The sequence below is a fragment of the Trematomus bernacchii genome, unplaced genomic scaffold (genome assembly GCF_902827165.1).
Source record: "Trematomus bernacchii unplaced genomic scaffold, fTreBer1.1, whole genome shotgun sequence".
Taxonomy (NCBI): domain Eukaryota; kingdom Metazoa; phylum Chordata; class Actinopteri; order Perciformes; family Nototheniidae; genus Trematomus; species Trematomus bernacchii.
Window position 1 is genome coordinate 1,580,514 of NW_022987973.1, and position 9,654 is coordinate 1,590,167.

Here is a 9,654-nt window from a genome sequence, read left to right on the forward strand (position 1 = left end):
AGCCCATATGTAAGTTATAGTAGTAATATAATTTAGCCAGACATTACAGAGTGGACTCAAATCAAATGAAAGTTGTGATGCCATATGACCAAACGTAAAATTGTAAGCTTGTATTTGGCAACATATTTTCTCTAAATAGGGAAGACAGATGTCAGCAAACCTTTATTGGATGTCTGGGATCTTTCTTGTTAAGGGTGTCGAGTTATCATTTTGAGCTCTCAGGCAGTGCTTTACAACAGTGTGCGTCAGTCACTCAGTAAAGGGCATCTGCGGCCATAGGCCACCCTGCTTGTAAACCTCATAAAATGTTCGCTTCCAGCGTAAGGAAAGACATTGTTAAAATCCAGTATTACTGGGGTTAGAAGTCTCATTGAGTTACGACAGTGATCACTAAATGTGAAAGGTCAAAGTTCAGGCAAGTATTGCACAAATTATTGATGGTAAATGTCCTAGCATCCGGGTTTCACATGACATTTATAGTCAAAAAGCAATGAATAGAACAACTGAATATATTATGGGGCTGCTATGTTCAAAGCTCAATCATTTTACATATTTAAATATACCTAAGCAATTGTTTAACTATCTATTGTTTTAAGTTGATCAAATCCTTAACTGTCTGGTGAAGTACGCAAGGAGCTAAAATAATAATATTCTACGAGGCTAAGGATGCTTATCCTGATGAGTTAATGGGCTTAGTTGTCGTCTTTTTTGACAGTCTCTCCAGCTTTCAATCCTCTTGTTGATTTAGGCTACACAGGAGAGCTGTTATCTGTTAAGAAAATCCACCTGCCGATTTATGTGTCTCAGCAAACATGACCAAGCTGAATGACGGCAATTCTAAGCAACTTAAGTGTTTGCATAACTGTGAGCAAGCACACAAGTGTAATGGAGGTTAGCAAAGCAGATGACTCTGACTTGTAAGCCTATTTAGGTAAATTACTAAGCTACTCCCTGAATGAAAGTATAGAACAGGAGGGGGATGGGTTACTTGCGGTCAAAAGGGAACAGGTGGTGCTGAATCTACAGGTTATGCTCTTCTATGAATCTGAGATAAAAAAGACAACAACCTATGTATCTTCTGACCACTATGTCATTTTAACAACCAATATATAGGAACAATCAGCTCCAGAAGTGATTGCATGCTGTGATATTGTATTGTGCGGCACTCCATCCCCCCTCAGATGCATAAAGGTTTGTAGTCGCTCCTTCAACAGCCAAGCAGTGCAAGATTAACCCTTGGCAACCCCTCCCTCCTCTTTACCTGGCTCGTCTGTCTTATCCACTCATTGTGTGTGGCTTGCCATCTGCTGCATGGGAAACCGCTAATGCACACCGATCCCCTGGGAGTGACGTTTCACACCTGAGGTCAGTGACTCCCAGGACACCTGCAGCTGGTAAGAGGCAGCCTGTTCACATTGTGCTATTGTCCCTAATGCTCGCCGTCTTCGGTGCAAAGAAACATGTGTAAAAGGATATAATGGGTTCATAACATCAGGTTGAAATACACAGGTTACATCACAGCATCAAGAGGAAAACCTAATGGTCTATGAAACATAATACGCACATGGGCCAGGGTCGGATGGGGAGAGGGCTGTTATGCGCATGTTAGGCCGTTTGTGCATGTACACCGTCTGTGTCTTTTTGATACTACCATTACATCAATTATCAGTAACAAAAATGTTGAAATGTAACAGAGAAGGTGCTTAAAAAACTAGTTTACTACTCTAACGTTTTAGCATTGTTATCCTTCAACATTTTCTAACACATAATGAACAATTGAAACGAAAAGGATCAAAATCAATGCAGTAGAACCAGACATATTGTCATTTGTTTTTTCATACCCTTTTCTTCTTTGCCAAAATCTGGCACCCACATTGCAACGCGAACGCAGACAGCTTGGCTATGTATTTGGATGTGGTATGCTAGTAGTGGCTGAAGTAGCCTTAAGGATGTATCCCTAAATAGATATGAGGAACCACAGAGGACTGGTAAGTTTTTCACACACACATATTTTTCATTTTCTAACTTTCTAACTTTTACTTTCTAGCTAAGCTAACCTACATTGAGTGAAGTGACATTACTTGAGAAAAAATCAAATACATGTGATACAAAAGGCATCATTCAATTTGTTTCTCACATGCACAATTACTGCTAAATATCTGTAAACTGACTTTGATGTTTAAAATCAGTGCAGTTACCTTTTAGACATCTAACATCACCACATTTATATGTACATGTTAGTTTCCTAAAGTTAAAACATCACAAATTCCAGCATTAAATTCTTCCATATCAACTTGCTTCTTCCGTTCATGTGTCATTGAGATGGAGTAACCTTTTCTACGCACGCAGTACGCATCACTGCGCATTTAACTGTGAAAACCCAGTTAAATGTTCACGAAGATGGAACAAATGACTCAAAGGCTGAAGCTCAGAGCATTGTTATTTCTGCTGGCAGCGATGGTGTATCCGGCGGAGCGAGAAAGTGCTTATGAATTTGGGAGAGGTATCGGGTTAGACACACTAACGCCTTTTGTTTGAGACTAACACTTTGCCTGGTGTCAAACTCGAACAGGCAAAATATTAAGATTTCCTTTTCGAGCAGCCGCTTCATTAGAATATTTACTGACTCCAGCATTCACAGATAATCTAATAAGTATTCATTTATTTTAATGAGCTCATAAAAGCTGATGTATAGAGGTAGTAATAGGTTCTGTCATATAAGGCTGATGTTTAGACACTGATGACTTTAGCTTGTTCTCCCTGGTTAAAAAAAGGATGCACTGTGATGAAACTAGAGGCTGAGCTGTAATAAACATCACCTAATTGAAGTTTCCAGCAGCATATGTGATGTTTGCAAATGATCATGATTTCAGAATTATAGATTTATCATTACGGACTGTCATACTTCAATATGACAGATAAATGTCTCATGTTGTCTCACATCTCATTAATAAATATTACTGCAAAATGAGCCACTAAAATGTTGGCTCACCAAATAAGATGACACATTTTATCAAATGTTTTAACAGACATGACACATCGCTAGAAGGACTAGAGAATAGAGAAAGCTTTTAACTGTATTTACATTTAGTTATGTTTTTTAGGCTTGGTACCAGTTTTCTTCAATGTATGTGCACTAAAATGTAGATTAACACATTTATTTTCAACACTCTGTATTAGAAAAACACTATCTTGTCCAATGCTATAAGGCAGGGGTGTCAAATTAAATTTCATTGCGGGCCACATTAACATTATGGTTGCATTGAAAGGGCCGGTTGTAACTTTAAGACTATATAAAAATACATATATAAATATTTAATATATATAAATTAACGTATTATATTACATTATTGCCTCTGCATTGGATTATTTTCGGATAGGGTAATAACTTCATAATTAACTACGTCTGAAAGAAGAAGTCTAGGGCAAATTGCAAGTCTTTTCAGTGAGAATGTCACAAAATGATTGAAAAAGAAAAGCCAAATTCTGGAAAAAAAAGGAAGTGACATTTTGAAAAAAAGTAACATTTTGAGAAAAAGGTAAAATTTGAGATGCATTGTGGGACATGTAGTTTATGGGCAACGTGCTTCTGTAAATCGGCATGTAACCGTATAATAAACATATTATATTCTTTGCAAGCTCTTGTGGGGCTACAGAAAATGAAGTCACGGGCCGGATTTGGCCCCCGGGCCTTGAGTTTGACACCCCGGCTATAAGGTATACTCTAATTGTATTTTACGAAGAAGTTTTAATTCAAATATTAACCAAATAAAAACGATCTTTCTCTCTTACTAATATTCCCATTTGTCAGCGGCATTTGAAATTGAAATGAAATGGTGAGGTTAGTTTGACCATAATCTTGGCACACAGCAAGGCTGCATAGGCTAGTAGGCTTTTCAACGTTATCAATGAATCCATAGATAATCAGTTTCATCATTTTGTCCTGGTGTATTTTGTTATATCATATCTTAAAGAAGCTGCTCGTGTTTAAGGAGTCACAAGATAAGCCACCGCTGTCTGTTGACCGTTAATGAACCTGTGCCCCCGTGACCTCAGAGGTGACACAAAGAAAGAATAGTTGTTTCCAAATAAATACAAAAATCAATAAATCCACATTTCTGTTTTAAGTGTTACTAAATAGGTAAAAGAAAAATGTGACTATTCACTGGGCTAGTCTATAAAGCCTAAGTGCAAAGTTGATTTAGGAATCCTATCATGGTTGCATAAAGCCAGACTGAAGGCGTCTGTGTTTCAGCGGTGGAGGAATTTCAACTCTGTGTGTTACTTGGGAGGCATGTTGGCATAGACCGGCCCAAGAGCTCTCCACGTACAGAAGAAAAAATGTACACCTCCTTTGGAAGATATCGAAAAGAGATCCACGTGGATTTCCATGGTCATAAAAAATTGAATCTATTGAAAAGTAATGAAACTTTTCGACAAAGAAAATGCTGAATTTTTAAAACGATCTCCATACAAAACATTTAAAAACAATAAAGTCCTTTAAAAAAATAGGTTTGTCCTACTTGTCTACTGTAGGAATACAATTCAGCCTTGATTTGGAGTAAATAAATCACATGATATGTAAGCCAATAAACTAACACGATACATTTGAATAAATACATTTTTTAAAACTAGGGAAAAAAAATAGGTGTTCCCAACTCACCAAGTATGGTAATACAATTCTGAATTGACTTGGAATCACTAGCTCACATTGTATGCAAGCGATTGTATTTTTCAGGTAAAAGACTGCTGTTTTCTCATTAAAATATTAAATAGAACACGCAATAAAAAGTTATCATTAGAGGTGTGTCCTACTTATACAATTCTGAATTGATTTGGAGGCAATGGGTCACATGACATGGATGCATTTGGATCCAGAGTGATTGTCAGCGAGTCTCCAACCTAAAGCTAAACCCAGTGCAGTCTTACTTCACATTTACTATGCAATAAGTGGTTTCAATATGCTCCCATCTAACCCCAGGCGCTGTCAAACCTCTCCTTTAAGGAATGTGATGAGAGCTTATCTTTTGCTCTGCTAAGCATAACACAATTCATATCATGTTCTCTTCAACTTGGGTCCAAGGACAAAGGCTGCAGGTTTACTCAGCAAATTCTGTGGATTAAGAACACATCTGAGATTTTCACATTTGTTTTTACTGTCTTCAAAGTGAAGGTGGTCGCAAACTCTCCCACAAAGAAACACAATCAGACTTTGGATTCAGCTTTCCATTCCCTCTGAATGTGTGTCTATGTGTGTGTGCGTGTGTGTGTGATCCTCTGTGTCTGTGCCAACCCTCACACATGCATGTATGCACTCGTTGCTAAGCAGACCCAGGTGCTTGGTGTTTTTACGGAGATCACAGGGTCTTATACAGCCACCACTTTTACTGTGACTGTACAGGTGTGACTGATCATTCCACGCATGAAAAGAGACAGCAGTCAAACAAAAGCTGCTCTGTGTTGGAAAGCATCCTCACAGAGCTGTTATGCATCCACGTAGTAAACACTTTTAAGTATTCAGGGAGTTGTTGGCATCAAGATGTTATTAATTGTTTGGGTTTCAACAATGGTCATGAAAAAGATATCATGATGCATCTCCAACCATCCATATCCTCTGTTGTTTCATGCTTCACTGTTTTCAGCCTGAGTTGTGAAAATACTCCGGCAAACCGCCACTTTGCCAACAGCGAAATCTCAGAAGTGCACGGGACGGTTGATGTGTGTTTCTTTACAACATAATTGGCATAATTGGACAATTTCTGATTAAAATATCAGTCTGCTCTGGCACAAGCAGCTCTCTGCCACCACACACAATAGACAACAATGAATGGCGCCTGCCACTGGAACAGGATTGGGTAATTGTGAGCAGGAGACAATTTCCCATAACAACAGAGGCACAGTGACAGAGTGATCCAATAAAAGTCAGACACCAGACTACTGAAGCAGTTATATCAAGGGACCAGGACGAGGCTGAGTCTTTGAAACCATGTTTTTGACAGAGCAGGGAAATGTAGTGACCAGACATTTACAGTCTGATGAATCTGAATCTAATGCCTTTCAAATCCAAATAGCATGCAGGCTGTGACTTTAAAATGCATCTGCAATATCATTTTAAGGATTTTATTGTCCCAAAGGATTAATAAACTGGCTCAATCTTGGCTCTAGCATATCTTACTTGAACACATGACCTCTATCAATTTAAATATGAGCATCTGTATGTACTGTGACCTCCTGCCTCATATAAAAAAGCAACATGTGACATAAATCATTGCATATTTATCCCTGCGCCCTTTGTACTCCACACCATTTTACCATTACACATTACATGTTACTTGTTAGACGCTTTTAAAAGCGACTTACATACTCAATACTGTGGGCAATCCCCACAGGAGCAATTTGGGGTGAAGTGTCTTTCCCAGGGACACAACGACATGCCAATAATAGTTTAAATGTCTTCCTTACAATTGTAAGCAGTTATGAAATACCTGTTTGTGAAAGGTTATTTTCTTTATTGTTCCTATAGAAACCACTGCTTTCTGCTCACTGGTGAGTTAGCCTATGAATGAGTGTTAAGCACATCAGGCTGGCAGTTGTATGTGCATTGCACTATGGTAGTTGTTATTTGCACATTGTTAATCCTGGGCATCCTTAAATTGTTTAACTGTGAGGTGTTATAAAATTGAACTGTACTCTGGAGACAGAGAACACTACTACACTTGTGAAAAGGCCAGCTTGTGAAAGGTCCAAGTGTTTGTTTTTTTTAAGGTAAAAAAGAAACAGCATGATGGGATGTGCAGTACTAGTAGAGAGAAGCAAATATGTGAAGCACTTTTTTGTTAATGTATGATTTGCTGCATATAAGGAATAAAACAAAATCCTCTGTCGTACCATATTGAATTGTATCATTACTTTGCATTGTGTTGAATCGCATCGTATCGCCCCGTATCGCATAATGTTGAATCAAATCGTATCGAACTGTTTCGCAACAGGGGTGAAGCGTATCGTATCGCATCGCCTGGTGTTTCCAAGGTATCGTTAATGTATCGTATCGTTGGTAGCGTATCGAGATGCGCATCGTATCGGCCTCAGTGATGGAGATGCACATCCCTAGTACATGGTCATGGAAGAAAGGAGTCGGTATCTGTAGCCATGTTATATTTACCTTTGTACTGCTATACTGACCCTGTTGTTAGCCTCATGTATATTTCTGTCCATGTACATATAGAGCATCAAAACACAAATTCCCTCTATATATGTAGGCTACACACGTTCCTTGCCATTTAAGCTAATCTGATTCTTAAATAGCAGCTCTCTGAGGCTGGAGCTAAATGCTAACGTTACCATGCTATAAAGTTGTTAATGGAAATACTAACATGCAGATGTTTTGTCGCTTATTTTGTACATTTTCCTCGTCTTGCTTTGGCGTGTCAGCATGTTGTCAATATGCAAAACTTCTAAGCAAAGCCTTGGCTGACTCACGATGTTCTGGTTTTTCTGAACAAAAACAAATCATGTGTTCTTTTTGTTTGTGTGTGTGTCAACCACATGATACACGTTCCCTTTGAAGCCTGATTAAAGTCGTTGCTTGTCAAGAGCTTCATTATGTCTTACTAGCAGGAAATCACACTTGAAAGTCAAAGGACTAGAAACACACAAAAGAGTTGCTCAGTGTCTTATCTCAGAGTTTATTACTACTTATTCTTTGAATGTTGTTCAGCCGCCGGATGATTGGAGCTGCTTCATCCCGAGCTTCATGGGTGGGGGGAGACGGCTACAGTCATTCAGCTCACTTGAGTTTCCCTGCAGCTCTTTAGGGTCTCGATGACTCACTGAGGCCACATACGTCATCTTATTCAGGGCAGGTGCCTTCATATTGCCACAGCTGCACAACATTTCCATGAAGGAGTGAGAGTGAGAGTGAGAGTGAAGAATGTGCAAAGACAGAACAAGATGGGGTATTTCAGCCTCAAATTTGGAAAATGTGTAAAAAATTACAATTGCTTCTCTATCAAAGTTTAAAACAAGTCATTTGTGCATGTAAAAGTGCCTCTTATCAACTAGCCAATGTACCAAAAAGGACATCATGCACACATCTTCATAGTGACTAAATGTGATTGTCAGTTGGACCTCTTCTTCCAGTCATTTTGGGACATAAATGAGTCGTTAAGGTCAATGTATTTTTCATCTGATTGACTATTTCATATTGGCAACAGTTCAGCTGAAGACAGATTGCTGTAATAAATACATGAGCTTCATCAATCATTGAGATAAAACTGTATATTCCTAAAAGGGAATATACATGAAACATAAAGCACTTTGGCGTAAGATATGGAAAATGGCCAGTCACGTAAGTGTGTAAAACCGTGCAAAATAAAGCTGCAATTATCAATATTTATATGTTAAAACCGTGTCACATGTGCCATTAAAAGCAATTACATGTAGTGACAAACCCACAGCTCAGTATCACCTGCAGTTTCTCTCAGCTCTGCAGACAGTGTAGTGTCTTTCAGCTCATTGTTATGTTTTTTATAGCCTGGAACCTTCCTGTTTTGGTTACTTCTCATAACCATTGTTTCCAGTTGTCTATTTTCCGTGAAAACGTTTTAAAACTGAATTTACACTACATAATCAGATCAATGGGTTACCAAATCATCAACTAGCTGGTAAACAAAAAGGAACATTGAGATATTTTCCTCAGGGATTGGAGAAGTCCAAAACAGAGCTAAAAGAGTCAATATGAGACGAAAGCATGGCTCCAATTCAATTATCATTTTGAGTTTACTATGTTGATTTATAGGTGATTCTTTTTGTGTTCGCATTTTAATAATTATACTTCACAGTTTAATATACTATGAGCCGTTTCAATATCATTTGGGATTTCATTTGGGTTTAAATAATGATGGTTAAAATGTCATTAAATTACTCCCACACATCACAGACTGTGTTTAGGAGTCATCATTATCGAGCCTACACACACCTTTAAAGCTGAAGAGCCCTGGGAGCACGGAGCAAGATTAAAGGAGCAAAGTACATCTAATTCCACCCTTCATAATATTTGTCTCCCTGCGCTCTCCCAGGGAAAAGGCCCTGTGGATATATGTTACTTCTCGGACCGACAGTAATGGGCTTTACTGTACAGAACCAGTCTGATGAACTCACTTCCCTCGGCTCTGGTCCCAGGAGACCCTCTCTAGATGGGTAAGGGTTCCCGTGAGTCCTGCCACTCGGCTAATTGAGGACTAGTACAGGCGAGTTGCCATGGAGGAGTCTCCCACAAATGGGATGCTACTTTTAGTCTCGCTCTCTGGGGAACATTGGCAAACTCAAGATGAACGTTTATATATTTTTCTTGCAAAGAGGAACAGTAGAACATTTCAATTTGGCATCTGAATGATTTACTTTACATTACTCACATGTTTCTTTCACATACAGAGAAAAGGCTTAACCCTTGTGTGGTGTTCATATTTTTGTTACTCAGCCAGTGTTCGTGGGTCTGGTGGACACGCTGCCTTTTTGGGCTTCAATTCAACACAATCAAACTATTTTATGTTAAAATACTCAACAGATGTTTACTTCATCCCAATTACAAGCAATGTAAACAACATATATGGTTAATATTTGCCCTTTTACATTTGTTAGATCACATTAATTAAT